General features: G+C 43.9%; 1 pseudogene; it reads right to left on the reverse strand.

Annotated features, from left to right (window-relative positions):
* Positions 1-202: 202 nt before the first annotated feature.
* LOC128574155 (seizure 6-like protein) overlaps positions 203-15,791 on the reverse strand; it is a 62,974-nt pseudogene continuing 47,385 nt past the window's right edge.

Raw genomic sequence — 15,791 nt, forward strand, 5'->3', positions numbered from 1 at the left:
AACTAGCAAAAGTGGGATCTTGGCCTTGGTTGGTTCATGAATAGAGAGCAGAGAGAAAGGTCTCGTGTGAGTTTGAATTTGACTGTGCTCTGTTCTCTGCCGAAGCAACAGACTCTTCGTTTTATTTTCCTTCCAGGAATACAAGAGTTAACGCATGTGACATCCTTAGAATAGTGCCTGGCCCAGGTGGGGAGGGTCAATTCTAAGGCTTGGACTCAGCAAGCATCAGCTTATCTAGTGGAAAAGGAAAAGACTTCCTGGCTTTCCAGTTGTCTTCCCACAGTGGTAGCTTTTGCCCATCTAAAAGGTAGCATTAAAAAAAAGATGCAGTCTTACAAGGGTACATGTGAAACTTAGTAAATGTAGAATATAAATAATAAAAAAAAAGATGCAGACTTTGCATGTTTTGTATTTACTTTGATGGATTTAGAGAACATTCTCCTAAGTATCTCAAGAAGGGAAAAGCAAGCGTCTCATGTACTCCATACTGTGTTAACACTAGTAGATCAACAACTACAGGCCCATTCGAGAGAAAAATACAGTTAAATTCAAGAAGGGCGGTAGGGGGAGAGGGGAAGAGTGAGGGGAGAGAGAGGTGGGGAGGGGGCGGGGTTTCAGGAAGTTCCCACCTGAGGGGCGCAATGTAAATGGCTCACCTCTTATGGGAGGGGCTCAAGGACAACTGGGATTCTTCCTAACAAATGCAAACAATGTAACCTAATTGCATGTACCCTCATATTAATCTGTAAAAGTGTGAAGCCCATTTTAGATAATTGTGAACAGTTGCAAAACATAGCCACTGTTGGCGCCAAAGCCATAAATTTACTCAGTGTTATTCATATCAGGTGTAGGTGAACTTACAATAAGCTTCTTGAAAGTCTATCTTTTTTTTTCCCTAAAGTGAAATTCTTAGTTCTCCATCCCTGCCAAAGACCTCAGTGTGGCTTCTGGCCTCTGTGCTAGCCGTGTCCCTAATTGGACCTGTTCACAGCACACTCATTAAAAATAGTAGTGCAGCTGACAGTTTTTAAACCCTGCACATGGTTTACAGCTCTGTTCTTCCCATATAACCTTATGGTTTCTTTGAGTAGCAGTTGTGAAGCCTGGTTGTACATTCGAATCCCTGGGGAGCTTTGAAAAAGGCCTCTGCTGTTAACTAGCTGTGTGCCCTGGGACCATGATTTCACCTCTCTGACTTCAGTATCCTCTTCTTAAAACAAAGGCAATGATACTGTGCTCCCAGGGCTATTCGGGGGAAGGAAAAAGGGAAATTAGTGGAGGACTTAGCTCCATCCACAGTGCATGATAAAATGACTGTAAATATTGTAGTATAAGCGCCCCCTCAGCTTAAGCTACTGCTGTGTGGTAGTAGAAATAATAAAAGCCCTCCCCCTGCCCCAGAGTAGGATGCCTAGCAGCTCAGCTCTTGGTTGAGAGTAAGAGTTAGTGAATCTGAGTCTACATACAGAAGGCCCAAGGCAATAAACAGGACTCACAAACACAGTGGGGCAAGCGCGACGTCCAGATAGGAGTCCCTGTTTGGCGGCTGTACCAGGTCAGAAAAGAACTCCCTTCTAGCACAAAACCGGGGTTGCAAGTGTACTGGATGGTGGTCCCCACCAGAAGCACAGGGTTGGAAATTAAGCGGGTAGAGTGGTCCACCTCTCCAGGGTGCAGTACATGACTACAGGAAACGAAATCAGACCAACGTGGGTGTCAGAGTTCTCAACCATCAGAGGTGTGCTCAGAATTACAGGATCATCTAGGAAGTTTTCTGACTCAGTTCTTTCCCCTTTTGGAAGAAAATTAAAGGTGGCTGGAAGCTAGACCAGTAGGAAAGAGACTTGAATTTCATTCCTCTTTTAGGAATTTCCCCGGAGAATTTGCATCAGGGCCCAAAGGTCTATGTAAAATAGATTGTATATCCCAGCCTTAGGCAGGAAAAATTTAAAAAATCTCAAAAAAAAGAAACAAGAAAATTCTTTTACAATGACTCCTTTAATGGAGGAGAGTTCAATATAACGGAACAGCCATTCCACATGATCCCAGCGCCTGAGGAGTGGCCTGGCCGCTGCTTTAGCGGTGCTTGAATATAGTAAAACAAGCATCTATTACTTTTTTAATTAAAAAATCAATACAGGTAAAGGGAAAGCAATAAACCAATTAAAGAGGAATAAAGTGGACAACGTGCGATATGAAAAGGTGTCCATATTTATAATTGGGAACAAAAGCAGCTGCAGGAAGCTTGTAACAATTCTCTCTGGGGGCAACAACCTCTGCAGCTATTTCTATGTGTCTATCTGTTAATTTACATGCACTGCACACACATGTACATGTATGTACAGGACGTATGTGCGTGTGCACACACACACACACAAATACCCCTCCCTGCATACTGTTGTAGGATACCTAGAACTGTTTATGTATTTATTTTTTTTCTTTTTTTGAGACAGAGTCTAACTTTGTCACCCTAGGTAGAGTGCTGTGGTGTCACAGCTCGCAGCAACCTCAAACTCTTGGGCTCACGTGATTCTCTTGCCTCAGCCTGCCAAGTAGCTGGGACTCCAGGTGCCTGACACAACACCCAGCTATTTGTAGAGAGGGCATCTCGCTCTTGCTCAGGCTGGTCTCAAACCCCTGAGCTCAGGCAATCTACCTGCCTTGGCCTCTCAGAGTGCTAGGATTACAGATGTGAGCCACCACACTTAGCCTTATGTATTCAGTTTTGTGGGACTTTGGTGGGTTCATTCACATTTCCCACAATTGCAATTTTCTTTTATGTTGAAATATTCATTATAGAAATTGTAGGCAACCCCCCACTACCACCCCTTCCCTGACACCCTCTGTCTCTGCTAACAATATCTTTTACTGTGTAACTGGTGATTCAAGTCACATGGAGCAGGTAGGTGTACCACAGTATCCCCAAGGATTCCCAACCAGAGGGTTGAGGATGAGAGATCCATTTAGGTGATAAGGAGGGTGTCCAAACTTTTTTTTTTTTTCTCCGTGGCATATTAGAAGAAGAAGAGTTGTCCTGGGCCACACATTAAATACACAAACACTAATGAAAGCCGATTAGCAAAAAAAAAAAAAAAAAGAGAGAGAGAGAGAGAGAGATAGAGAGATCCATGCATACTTCTTGTGATATCTGGCACTACAGGTAAAAAAAAGGTCCTCACAAAATCAGCAGGCCACAGGTTGGACACCCCTGATAGGAGATGGGAAGCCAGGGGACGAGGCCACTTTCAAATTTAACTCGGCCCTCGGCCAGTAAGGCATCAGTGTAAAAACCAGAAAGACTTCCTTTTTATATCCCTTTTCAAGACACTAAACTCTGTTCTTGCCATATGACTGGGTCATGTTCTTGGGGAGAACAGAAACAGTCAGCAGGCAGAAGGGATCAGGAGAGCAAGAGAATGCCCTCTGATGGAAAGACTTTCTGTAAATGTTTAGAGCTGGGGCTCCCAGGGCCAACTTAGGCTTATTTTACTTAGCACCTACAGGTCTTTTAATATCTGAGTTGAATTTTTCTTTTTCTTCTTTTGTTTTTAACCCAGGCTACATATACTCCCATTCTCCACAGTCCACACTACTCCCTATTGTCTCTCACTCACCTTGTTTCACTCCTTTACATTATCTGCCAGACTTCTGAAGGCACTTGACTCTGAGATCCCACTGAGGGCTACAAAATGACATTTTTGAACAAAACCAATGAATTGGAAGGGCAGGGGATAGGCCACTATGTTCACACGAAAGATACTTCTGGGAGGGATTTGCCACTCAGTGACTGAGCGAGAGGAAACAAGACTATTCTTACTTTTCTCACAGAATGGGGGGTCACTGCTCCAGCTGAGGTCCCACTGACAGGTGAGGGTGTCACGCCCCACGATGTTGTAGCTGGGGTCACACTGGTAGGTGATTCTGGCTCCCCTCACAAGCTCCATGTGAGATGTGGTTTTCCAACCATTCTGGATCTTCGGCAAATCTGAGCAGGAGTCATTCCTTGACACCTCTTTAAAACAAAAACATCAACCTTAGATGGGGAGGTGGCCTTTTTTTGGTGGGGGGAATCCCTTTATGAATAAAAGCAAGAAGAGAAAATAGAAGAAAAGGCTTCAGAAATAAGTAACACACTTCAGAAATTCCTTAAATGGCAAGGACTCTTGCATAGCAAGGTTTTACAGTTACCTCTCTCAGTGGGCCGCTGAACTTAGGGAACAGTCTCTCGGTGTAAAAAACCCCAGTTTAGGACTGAGAGTCAGGCAGAATCCTTGCTTTGCCACTCATTAGCAACATAACCAGGAAACGGTGACTTCTTGTCCCTGTGACACAGTTTCCGCACCCATCATGAGGGAATTATTATCAACCATATTTGTAGATACTACTAACTCACCAAACCCATGGGAACAGGTTCCCCCATGTGACCCTGTGCCATCACACACTTTGAGGCTCCCTGCTTGCTCTCTCTTGGATCTCTTACTCTGGGGGAAGCAGCTGCCATGGTGTAAGGAAGCTCAAGCAGCCCTCTGGAGAGATCCACGTAGAGGGAAACTGAGACCGCCTGTCAACAATTGGCATTGATTTGCTAGCTACATGTGCAAACCGTTTGGAAGTGGAGCACTCAGAGCCTGTCAAGCCATCAGATGACTGCAGCCCTGCCTGACACCTTGACACAAGACAGATCCCAGGACAGACCCATTCTACTAATGCTGCTCCTAAATTCCTAACTCACAAAAACTGTGAGATAAGAAGTGCTAATAGCTGATTTGGCATGTAATATGTCACACAGCACTACATTAATATATTACACAGCAGTAGGTAATGCACTCAGCCCCATCCTAAGAGTATCTGTAAATCCATGAGTTTGGTGAGTTAGTAATACATACATTTGAAATACACATTAAGATAAATAATGGACTATTACAACACAAAAAATTGTTGGTCTATTCTTCACATGAAATTGCTTATTATCAATGAACATTTACCATACTCTAGAAAATGCTACCCAGGGTCTTTCTTGGGAATAATTGTTTCCCTCTTACAAACTCTTGTTACTAAGGTAGCAATCCAAAGCCCGCTATTATTATTCTTGCTTCCAAGTGCCCACTGCACAGATTTGGAGGAGAGAGCTAATTATGTTGTATAATTAATTTGCAGTTCTTATGTGCTTCTGGGGAAAGCAAAGCACCAGCATTGTCTGCAGGAAAATCATTTTGAGAAGCAAGCAATGGCTTTTCCCGGGATTTCATCATGATTTTATTTGGGGAAAGGAGATCTCATGGGTGTCTGCAAGAAGAAGGGGCAGAGAAATGGCTTCCAGAATTGCTTGGGGGAGAATAGGAGCCTCTATTTTTAGGCCTTTGAAAAAAGTCAGCCAAGCTCTGGATTTGGGACACAGCTGCAAATGCACAAACTATGAATGAAAGGGGGAAAATGGGAGCAGACATTAGGGATGTGGTCTGCCTTGTGCCAAATGCTATGACACTGAGAAAGGTTTGCTTGTCTGACTTCTCAGCATGAGCCACTGTTGCCGCACACTCCCGCAGGGCCTCCTGTCTCCTCTGTGGCGCTCAGCGCATTTGTAATTACTCAGTTGCTGGCACCATGTAGCAGAGCCTGGGCTTAACTCTTGTCCTCACTGTTCACCAACTGGGTGGCCTTGGCTAAGTCACTTAACCTTCCTTTTGTTCAGTTCCTAGACTGCACCCCTGTGACACTGCTTCAGGAATTTGCATGTTTACAAAGCACCCTAAGTGGAGGCTCTGGAATTATCTGTCCCCATGGGCCTTCGTTAACTTTGCTAAGAATGAGAAAACTGTCCGAGGAGTCGGGGAACTTCTCTTCTACTCCTCTTTCTTTCTCAAGGATACAATGTGACTCCAGCCATGTCAATTAACTGCTCTAAGCCTTATTGTCCTCATCTGTGGAGTAGAATCAAGAATCCTTTTATCCCAAAGGCCAATGTGAAAGTGGGATATGGCAGTGTTGTGTGAACACTGAGATGAGTTATATGGATTCAGTGATTTGTTTGACTAAGGTTTTGACACTAGGAACACAGAGATCTGATGTCAAGATTTCAGTCTCTTAGTCAAGATTAGCACCAAAGTCCAAAGTTTGGCAAAAGTAAATGCCTGAATGCATTGAGTATGCACCACCATCTACCGGTTTCATGCTCATAACAGACATCACTAATCAATCACAGCCTTCTCTTTCTTTGATTCCAACTGAAACCTCCCAGTCTTTCTCAGTATAGTACTCTGGGGAGCCCCTGTTATTTTATTGAAACTTATTTATTATCCTAGGATTAGAGGAATAAACACAAAAGCAAGTGACTAATACCTCTTCAAAAAGCATTGCTTATCCATCTCTGTTTTTTAATCACTTCCCTCCCATGCACATGGTCACAGACACCAGGCAAAGAACAGGAAGCAGTGAGGAGAATGGGTCTTTGCCTCTCTTTGTGCAAAGGAGAATTCCAGGAGGTCAGAACCACATAGGGCATATAGTCTTCCCATGGAAGACTCTGACTGCAAGAACAGCAGATCAGTCTTGGCCACCTTTCTGGGCTGGATCTAGGCCTCTACATCAGTCTAGAAGCCGCAGAATTCTCTAGTTGACCTCAGAAACCCCTGATCCTACCATTTGATTCCTCCACTGAGTGGGAGTTGCATCCGGGAGTTGTCTATTAATGGGACTGCCTTTCTTAGTCTCATTGGTCAGGCTCAAGGGCAGGGATTCTAGTCATTCCTGACTCTGGTGCCTAGTGCATAGTCTAGGATATAGGAGGTGCCACAAGATTTTTATAAACCAAATTCTCTGGAAAACAGAGATAACGCATTTAAAGATGAAATTAAATTATGCATGTAGAAGTGTTTGCCAACTATAGATTGTCACACAAATCTAAGTTTCAAGTTCAATTAATGAGAACATTTCCTCTTCAAGATGTTGCATAACATGGCCAGACTTTATGGTTAACCTTGATCAGCTTTGGTTGGACAGAGTCAGATTTTTGTCATTGGGCTGAAATGCAGTTTTGGAAGACTGACTTGGGCCCCAGTGGAGACAAATGAGCAAAATGATGACCTCAGCTTTCAGCTGGGAGGGAGGGGAAATCCACGGAGAGAGGTTGAAGCCAGGGCACCAGAAACTCTCCTCCCAAAGGCAACCAACTCTGGGGGGGTACCTCGCCTGCGCAGCCAGCAGGAGTCATCCCTGGCATCTAGGGCAATGCCCAGTAAAGAATGGAGAACCTAAAGAGTAGTAGCAATAACATTCTGAAAATATTTAGCAGCACAATCAAAGGTAAAAAGGCCCCTGAGAAACATAAAAAAGAAGATCAATACTTGGGTTAGCCTCTCTGAGAGATGGACGTGTAACAGGCGGGGATGAAAAATGTTTTCCGGCTGGAAGTAAAAAAATGCAAGGAAGGAATTTTAGCATGCACGAGGCTTGTCAAGACAGCCAGTGGTCTGGGGGAGGGTGGCGTGTATTTTAGACCCAAGGTGGGGTAGAGAGAGGACAATTATATTAGATAGAGATGGGCAATTCTTCAAGCTAAGGGGAAGAAAGAAGCAAAGACATGGAGTCTTGCTGTAGCCAGAGGGTCTTTGGTGGTGACTGTGGTGGCGGAGGGCTTGGTAGGATGAGTCCTCCTTGTCACTGCTCCATCATGGAAGTTGAGATGCCAGCCTAGTTTCTGGGAAGTGTAAGCACATCACTGAACTGCTGATTGAATCCTGCCTATTGAATTCCTGAGACTATCCCTTGCCCTGTTTCTCCCAGCTTCTCTGCTGCTGCCAAGAATCTTGGGGGTGGAGATAATTTACAGCTGGAACTGAGGAAGCCCAGGTGTGGGCACTGCTCTGCCCCTGATGAGGAGCCCCTCATTTTTGCTGGTACAGAGCTGCTTCTGCTGTGACATGACAGGGCTGCACCAGAGGCTGTGAGTTTGTGAAGTCCAGTCTTCTGACTGCCAGGGATGTTGGCAGCTTGGACTAGGGTGGTGTGGCCACTAATGAATGAAGGAGAGTTATAGGCGGGGAGAGAGAAGGGAAGGATGACAGTGGCTGAAGACCCCAGGAATGGGTATCGCAGTGTGTGAACTTAGCTCCAATGTAATAGCAGGTTTTGTTTTGTTTTAACAAGAGCAGGAGAGAAAGGCTTGGCAGCCATATTAAGGATCAAAAAAGGTATTTCTCGCATCTGTAGACACTAAAGTACATGAAATGGGAGCTGTTATTTTTTGATGGGGCTTCAGGAAGAGTCTTCAGAGGAGAACCAAGCTTCTGTTCAGGCAAGAAGGTAAAGATAATGCTTTGGGAAGCTGCACATGATAGGAGAGTGTGTTGATGATGATACAAATCTCAGCTCACATCGAAGGACACAGAATGAACCTTAAAGTTAGGAGGCCTCATCTACTAAATCCTGATTTCATCCTTATGGAGTAGGTCTTACTACTCCCATTTTACACATGGCACAAAAAAGGTACAGAGACATTCCCTGACTGACCCAAGGTCACAAAGCCCTTGGTGACAGTGCTGGGGCTCAAACCCTGGTCCTCTTAACTAGTCACTAGTACTGAGGGTGAGAGACCCTGACTTACGAAAATGCACTTCGTAAAGAATGTGCAACATACTATTAAACTGAGCTTCCTTTGTGGTCCTGGAATTCAGCAGAAGTCCCCTAAGCTAAGAACCAGACCGTGGGTGCTGAATGTTCCCACTTTCTAAAGGGAGATAAAACTGCATTTACTAACTGCACTGAAACCTTAAAAGACCACCCTAGCACAAAACCTTCACACAGACATATCTGGAGGGAACCATCTTAACCTGCATCCAAGCAGGAAAAAGAAAGTTTACCAGATGAGACACTTACCAATGTAGTTCATGATAAATCCCTGGCCCTTTCCAAAGACGAGGCCAGCAGGGTCCGAGTGGAACTGGATGGTTAGGTCTGGTGTGGAGGAGTACAGCTTCTGGGGGCCACTATTCCCAAGGTACTGCCCCAAGATGTGGGGCATGACCTCATCACCGTCATAGATGGTTAAGATGTCACTGTTGCTCAGGTTCAAGCTTGAAGGGCAGGGAGAAGCACAGGGGTCACACAAAACAAAGTATGGACATTCAATAAGCCTTCAATTACTTTTTTCAGACAACACATAATTTCTCTCTCTTTCTTTCTTTCTTTTTGAGACAGAGTCTCACTTTGTCACCATCAGTACAGTGCAGTGGCATCACAGCTCACAGCAACCTCCAACTCTTGGACTAGCGTGATCCTCTTGCTTCAGCCTCCCAAGTCGCTGGGACTGCAAGTGTCTCCCCCAAACACTAGGCTATTTTTAGAGACGATGTCTCGCCCTTTCTCTGGCTGGTCTCAAACTCCTGAGGTCGGGCGGTACACCTGTCTCAGCCTGGGGTTATAGGTGTGAGCCGCCGTGCCTGGCAACACATAATTTCTTAAGGCAAACTATGTGTTAAGTCCCAGGCTTAACACATTACTAGGAGTGACCCTTCCTATACACGTGACACACAGGTCTGTGGATGAATTGGGTTTTTGAAGATACATTTACGACATGGTCTTGCCTGCACAGGACCCACTGCAAAGTCAGATACTGCACTGTAAGAAGAATCTCCTTTGACAACCCCATTATCAACAACCATTTCTTGGGCGACAACTACGTGTTGGGTTGTGACATGGGCCTTTCATTCTGCTTTGATGCGGAACATGCTGACAGCTTGCTAATTATAACTCACCTTTTCATGTAAGGTGAAATGATCTTTTCACTTATCATGTGGCAAATACCTCAAAGTCAACTGAGTTTTCACTTAAGAGGGGCAGAGGGTGGGACAGAGGCACTTTATTCATGAAATAAGCCCAAACCTGCTATCACTGTTCATAGCATTAAAGAATGACACATTTTCAAAGACTTAAGTACAAGAAAGTACCTTGACACTAAATAATTGGGCCACAATGGACAGTTAATAATCCGGAAAACACTTCAATATACAACAGCAATGCGGGCCATCCTAGGCGTGCTGATGAAATTGATCTGATTGAAAGAATGCCAGATAGTTCAGCTTTGGCTGCGTTAGTCTTGAGCATTAACTCATGCTCTTTTCTTTTCTGTTCTCTCCCCCCTCTTTCTTTCTCTCTACTTCTGTCTCCTCTTCTTTGTCCTCCCTCCTTAACATTTTGTTCTGAGCACCTCTTGTATGCTAGGCATTGTGTTGCCTGGCAGAGAGTCACAGAATAGTGATGTAGCTAGATCATAAGCCAGGGATTGTGGCAGGAATTATGATCAAGGTAAGAGCAGAGAAGAGCTTCAAATTCAGGTTGAGGACATCATGGACGCCTCCCTGGGTGAGGTACTGCTTCTTACTCTGAAGCCTTAAGAAAGAGTAGGGGGACCTTGAGGCAGGTAGTCATGCAGGGTTAGGGGTAGACATGGGAGCTGCCGAGCTCCACAGGGACCAGACTATGGCTTACAGAGCTAAGCTCAGGACATCATCTTGCTGGAGATGGAGAGATACAGACTGGTTTGAAGTGAGAGCTGCATGACTGAGCAATTCATTGCCAGCGGAGAGGCATTCCAGGAAACGGCCCTGAGCACAGTTCCTGGAGCTGATGCAGGTTGACAGCAGCTCTCCCCACTGACAGCTTCATCCAAGGCCATGCTTGTCTGGGAGAGGGGAGGAGGACTGCCAGCTACCCATGTTGGTGTTTCAAGTGGTATGAACAAAACAACAGAAACGCAAAGGATGCTATTGAAGGTTTGCTTCTGGGGCACAGGGATTGCATTTTATTCACTCCAATACATTCTCATACCTCTCATGGTTCCTCATGTTAAGTTGCTCCCATGGGTGGCTGGAGGAGATTTTAACTGCCTTCCTCCCACAATCTTCATCAGCTTCCCCCATTCCCCAGCTACCCCCAAACAGCCTCTCCTAATAACTGCTGTCTGCTTGCTTTGCACACATGGCTTCAAGATAAAGCCCCCTGCCAGTTTTCATCTAGACAGAGCACTCAGCGAGGGCAAAGTTTCCCGAGCCTGTCTGCTCTTGACTTGAGAGTTGACTCCAAATCTCGACTATGTTGAAATGCTTGAGTTGCCACCTGCCTTCTCTTGCACACAGTAGGTGCTCAACAAATGCTATCATATAAAAGAGGCTGCCAGAGAGTTTATTTGACAGCAGAAACACTGGGGTTGATGTCAGCTCTTGACCTATGCGAGGGAAGAGCCGCTGAAGCTCTGAGTACCATGAGAACATCAATCACTCATGAAAGTCTCGGATTAGGCTGGTGAGAAACATGGTAGAGGGCAGATATTTATTCCTTAAAGCTGACATCACAGCTGATCTTCTGGCAGCAGTGGGTTCCAGACCGTGTGCAACTTGGCTTTATTCTATCGTTCATTTCAATGATTAAAATGTGTCAGCAGCATCTTCAAGGGTGCAAATAGCTTTGGTTTAAAAACTGTACCACAACTCTTTGTTCTCTGCAAAATGACAAGGAGCAATGCAGTGGAAAGAGCATGCTGGCTGGGAAATCAGGGAGGTCTGATTCTCCTCTTTGTCACTTTCACGGAAGGCATGCAGTCTTTCTGATTTTTTTTCTGCCTGTGAATTGAACTTAATGTTTCTAGTCTATGTCCTGAGCTTTGGGAAGGAGGGAAGGCATGCACAGAGTTTGGAATCAAATTCCAGACTCACCATTAGCACCAGAACAAGTCTGGGTTGTCTGGATGTTATGTTGTTATGTTCCAGTTTTATTATGGTCATCATGATTATGGCCTTTGTCATCGTCACGCTCACCCTAACATCATCACCACCATCTTAATTCTTCTCTCTTTGCATTTCTGTTTATGCTAATTAAGGTCTTGTTTCCAGCAAGAGGCAGTTTTGTCCCCCATGAGACATTTACTATGACTGGAGACATGATTTTCCCAACTAAGTGGGTATCACTGCTGAGTAGAAGCCAGGGATGTTGTGAAACATCCCACGTGTGTAAGACAGCCCCCATTCCAAAGAAATACTTAGTCCAAAATGTCACTAGTGCTGAGGGCGAAAGACCCTGACTTCATAAAGAATGTGCAACAGACTATTAAACTCAGCTTCCTTTGTGGTCCTGGAATTCACCAGCAGTCCCCTAAGCTAAGAACTGGACAGTAGGTGCTGAATGTTCCCACTTTCTAAAGGGAGATCCTTGGCTGCGGGTTGAGATTAGAAGAAGCAGAGCCAAGCAAAGCCTGGAGTGTTTGGCTGTCTGGGAGACTGTCCCCGGCAGTGCCTGGTGGGGAAGTGAAACGGGAGGATGAAGAGACGGAATTGATGCAGAGTGCGTCTGGGATGTGGTCCTGCAGGAACCTTTAGAGAGAGCGTAGGACACAGCCAGAGGGAGAGGGAGCTGGGGTACTTATCCTCCAACTTCTTACCCTTATTGGCTGAGGGCTGTTCCCAGGTATATTGAATCTTCGGCTTGCCCATGTGGTACCGCAGAAAGGCTTCCGGTGACCCGGGCTTGCTGGAGGAAGTCATCATGGGCTGTCGCGGACTGCCAGTCGATGGGCCTCAGTCTGAGGGTGCTCAGGGCAAACGGCACAGGTTGATTGAAAGGTCGACGCAGGATGAATTGACAGACTGCTACACAAAGCAGCTGCACTTTATTGATTTTTAAGTCTGGTATTTATACATTTTCTTTCCAGGGTTAAAACAATATAATCATTAATTTGCTTATGCTTGTGAATTATCTTTGTGTCTCCAATTATCTTTGTGTCTCCATATGTGGTTTATCATGCACTATATGTTTTCAAGGTTTTTCTTTTTGGAGGGAGGTGGTTTCATTAGTAACACCTGGTTGCTTCCCCTTATCTAGGAATGTCAAGGCTTGTAACTTCTCTTAGTTCTGTAATTGGTCTCAGTTTCTTATGATCTCTTTTTTTAAAAACAGCTGAACATGCTCTTTTATGTATAATGTTTGACTACTTCTATATATATTCTATGTATTTTTACTCTAATTAGTAACTATATTTTGATTTATAGTTAATTGCTTGTTAAACATTAAACTACTTTATTGATTTGTGTTACATATGAAAATTAGTGAAGTAAGATGTTTTTCTAAGTAAAGTTTTACTAATTAGTGAAGTCAGATGTTTTTCTAAGTAAAGTTTTACTGCAGGAGGTGATAGTGTTGGAACATCTTGTTTGCCATGCCTGCATTGTCTCAAGTCACTGACATTTATGGTAGGGACGTGCTGTTGTGCAGGCTCTCTTGGAGCCACTGAGTTCAGCACAGCTATACTTGCTGTGTTTAATTGTGGATCAGTAAGTCACTGTGTTTATTCTTAGTTTCTCAAGACCATCAGGCAATAATCAGGCATCCAACTGAACAGACAGGTTTCAGAGCAAAGGTTTTTTAGGCTTTTATGCCGCACCTCGTGAGTCATTACGTTCAAACAAAGGCATGCTAGGCAACTTATGCGCTGCTGTCGCAAACCAGGGGGGCTGGGGGTTTCGCTCCGGGGAGCACATACCACCTACTCACGCATTTTATAATGCGGACAGCGCCACTTCACCCCGGCTAGATGCCGGGGGTGCGGCATTTCCCCCTTTTTTGTTTATGAAGCGTAATTCAAAGAGGTCTTGGCGAACAGCCTTTATGGAGGAAAACATACAACGAAAAAGACATGGTAACAGTAAGACAACACAGAATATCAGACATCCAATGATGACTATAAACACAATGTACTGAATCCAGGTTACAGGATTTAAGGCTTTAAGATTATTAGTCAGTGATTGAGCTAATGCATCCAGGGACGTAATAGGTATAGGAGCTTCACTTATGGCCGTGATGTCTTTTTGAAGGGTGTGTAAATCATGTGTTATGTCATTGTCTTTCCATACACCCTGTAAATGTGCCTTTGTTTTCTCCCATGATGTAGAAAGATTGTAAGGTAAAGGTGTAACACAGATAGCTTGAAAGGCTGAGTGACATTTAGTCTGTAGTTTATGTTGTATGAACTTAATATCTTGTCCTAAAGCTAATACTACTTCTTCTAAAATATTTAATTTTGCTTCAAGTTTATTATCTATGCTGGTTTGAGTCATTAAGGCCAAAGTAATGTTGTTGCTTAAAGAGTTGACAAAGTGAGCCGTATGTATTTCTTGTACCAAGGCAGTTGTAGCCACTGCAAATGTAGTGACTATAGAAATTAAAGCTAAAATTCCTAAAATTAATGTTGCTATAAATCTCTTAGGTCTAATTAATTCATTAACAGTGTGTAAAACTTGTAAGGCAGAGTTATCATGCCAGGGATCATCTTGTAAGTCTACAGGTAATAGTACATAAGACGGTCTTTTCACAATTAATACAGAATTAAACAGTCTGTCATTAAACAAATCAGTAGAAGTGAGACAATTGGTTACTTTACAAGCAGTACAGGTTATATGATAGGAATTTTTCAACTGTGTAATAGTTAAGTACTTATTAGGAGCCAGAAGTAAAGCATATGGATATCCAACACAAGTTTTTACTGATATTGGTGTAGGTTTAGTCATACCGGGTTTCTTCTCTAATATTAAGTTGGATGCAGCAACAAGCCTAAATAAATCATAATGTATTTGAGTTTTATTCTTTTCCTGGGCAACCCATATGGGTTCAACTAAACCAGGTGTAAACCATCGCTGTATAGGTTGAGGGGTGCCAGACCATTGGTATTGATGGTATTTATCTAACTGTTTCGATAAATATTTATTATGATCATAACAAGAAGTAGGGGAATAGTCCCAGACGATTGTTTCTGAATTCATAGGAAAATGTTTGTTGGCTGCATCTGGAAACCCACAGGACAGCCAAGTAGGTGTCTTAGTTAAAGATGATTCCCAGAATTGGTTCTTATCTCTATATTTTTCTTTACAATTAGGAATAGGCAGCCAGTTCACTGTCAAGCAGGTTTCATTATAATTAAATGTTCCAATAGTTTGTAACTCATATTCCCAAACATAACGCTTTTCTGCATCATTAGGATCTGGAGCATCAGTTAAAAATACTCTATAACTTGTAGGTAAACAAAAGGGAGGTGCTTTGCCTCTCAAGGTAAAGCAAATAGGCAGTGAATCAGCTTTACCAGTGAAGTTAATTAACGCCGCAGCATGGTTTCTAGACTCTGAGTCTTGTAAGCCTCCCAGCCGGAGGGAATCATTAGTTAGAATTCTAACAGGATCTTGATCTAACCAGCCCACTGGGTGGAGTAGTGGCAGGTTAGGAATGTATGACCAATAAGCTGCACTTTCTACTTTAGGAGTAGATATAAGAGATAGGAAAGCTACAAAATACATGGTAGGAGTTAAAGGATTATTCTGTGACAAGACAAGTTGTTTAGCTTGTTTCACCAGGGTTCTGATCTGTGTCCACGTGATCTTGGGAGGTCTCGATAGTACTTTCACTTTCTTCATTTGTGTCGCCAGGCTCTTCATCTGTTGTAGGCGTCGCCTCCTGTGTCTGATCTTCCGGGGGAGCCGGTTTGATGAGCCGGTCCGGAATCCAGATGGGGGATTCGGCATCCTGGGGAAACACACAAGCATAGCCTCGTCCCGAGGTTAGCAATATATCAGGGCCCTTCCATTGGCCTGATAACAGGTCCTTCCACAGCACTCTTGGGAATGTAGCAGCTGATTTCGGCTGCCAGTGAGTTAAAGCTGGTGTTTGATTATTAGAGTTAACATTTAGATGATTTAAAACAAATAAAGCATGAGTTAAAATATGATGAGGAGAAAAATATTTATGAGCCTTTTGTA

Source organism: Nycticebus coucang, chromosome 21, assembly GCF_027406575.1.
Source record: "Nycticebus coucang isolate mNycCou1 chromosome 21, mNycCou1.pri, whole genome shotgun sequence".
NCBI classification, from domain to species: Eukaryota; Metazoa; Chordata; class Mammalia; order Primates; family Lorisidae; genus Nycticebus; species Nycticebus coucang.